Source organism: Odontesthes bonariensis, chromosome 21 (assembly GCF_027942865.1).
Source record: "Odontesthes bonariensis isolate fOdoBon6 chromosome 21, fOdoBon6.hap1, whole genome shotgun sequence".
NCBI classification, from domain to species: domain Eukaryota; kingdom Metazoa; phylum Chordata; class Actinopteri; order Atheriniformes; family Atherinopsidae; genus Odontesthes; species Odontesthes bonariensis.
The window spans coordinates 4,967,064-4,969,037 of NC_134526.1; positions in this window are offsets into that span (position 1 = coordinate 4,967,064).

The window sequence follows — 1,974 nt, forward strand, 5'->3', positions numbered from 1 at the left end:
ACATGCCAGTTATTCGTCATCATAGGGTCTCGTGTTTACACCAAAACAAGATGTAAATAACAGGAAATACAGTTTAGTGATGGACATTGAGGGTTTGATACAATTCTTATCTGGTTTCAGATAAGAAAGAAAAAGTTTCAGTGCAATCTGTTGGTTTCCTCAGCTAGGAAATTGTTTTTGAATTGGCTCTATATGAACGAATTGGATTATTTTATGAATAATTATGATTACAATTAATTGAGTTCCAATTAACTTTATTACTTAAGTGCCTTGAGATGACATTTGTTGTATTTGGCGCTATATACATAAAAATGAATTGAATTGAATTGGTTTGGCATCAGTTTAGCTGATTTCATGTGGTAAAGATCAGAGATTAAACTGATAGGACGCTCGTTTTATGGGCTGTAAGAAAGAAACAATCTAATGTCCACAATCTAATCCCATTAGTTTAGATTAATGGCCTCTCAAAAAGTCAGAATTTACCTTTAATGTCATCACGTTTTAGTCACGTTTATAAGATATCTTTGCCTTTGTTCTGAGGAATGGATCATCTTTGTCCACATTCCCTTCGCCATCTGCGCATTGTTGACACTGAGCTGTAATGGACACTTCGCTGGACCAATAGCGGCGGCTCGTTGTTCCCCCGGCGAAGGCCAGCGTCCAATCAGATAGCAGATGGGGCGGGGTTTGGGTTCAATGGGCGGGGCCGAGAGGAGCTCCGGGGGAGCCGCGAATCTGTCAGCGTCAGTGTTGTTGTGCGGCGCTGAGGAGTCACAGCTGTGATTATGACGGAGTATAATGGAAAAAAATGGAAACATCACGGGCTGAGATCACCGAGTACAGCCACGGAGACTTGGACTGGACTTAAAAACGCACAAGCTGCGTGATTCCGCCGCAGATGTCGGAACATTCCGGATAACTTGCAGCGCAGTGAAGTTACGGAAATCTTTGTGTCCCGGACTAAATGAAGCCAAGGCGGCCCGAAATTAACTGAAGTTAAGCTGGCTAAAATAGCACTTAGCTCCCCTCGTTTTAACGCCACTCTTTTCTTTTACCTTATTTTGCAAGTTGTCTTTTAAAGCAGTGCTTTTTTTATGGCTAACTGTGACGTGACAGTGTCTTTAAATAAGTATTTTTTATTTATTTTTTTTAGTTGCGAGAAGCAGTGATAACAGCTAGCTCAGCTAGCTCAGGCTAGCTCCCAGGCAGGGCTAGCCTGTTGTTGCTAAGTTAACCAGAAAGCCTCTTAAAAATGGGAGCAACCCAACATTATCCAGGTTTTTAGCTTTTATCTGACCACATAAAGTATGTCATCAGGTGTAAAAGGTTGATATCTTTGCAAAGTGTTGCAGAATTCTAATTTTAGCTGATTTTTATAGGGAGATTTTTGCCACAACTGGACAAATTGAGTCTAATTATTTGTGTTTTTAATCTTAATTTGGAGCTAACTTGTCTTAGATAAACAGCAACCCACATTATCCAGGTTTTTAGCTTTTATCTGACCATATAAAGTATGTCATCAGGTGTAAAAGGTTGATATCTTTGCAAAGTGGTGCAGAATTCTAATTTCAGCTGATTTTTATAGGGAGATTTTTGCCACAACTGGACAAATTGAGTCTAATTATTTGTGTTTTTAATCTTCATTTGGAGCTAACTTGTCTTAGATAAACAGCAGCCTCGGTCAGGTCGGGCTCACATGTTGTTTTAGCTGTCAGTTGCTTGCTTTGGGTGTTTCTCCCTTCACCAAACTTGTTTTTATTTTTAACTTGAGCAGTAAAAAAAAAAATGCTTTACTTTCCAGAAGCTCATTTTTGGCACCCGCCTTGTTTTTCAAGGACACTCCTCTGAGACTGTGGCCCCATTTTTTCAGTCTGAAAAACACTCGAGTTTAAGTTTAACCAGGCAAAACAAAGACAAAGAACCGGCGGACCCACACTCTGCAAGTTTATGGCATAACAGACTTTGTTTTCCATC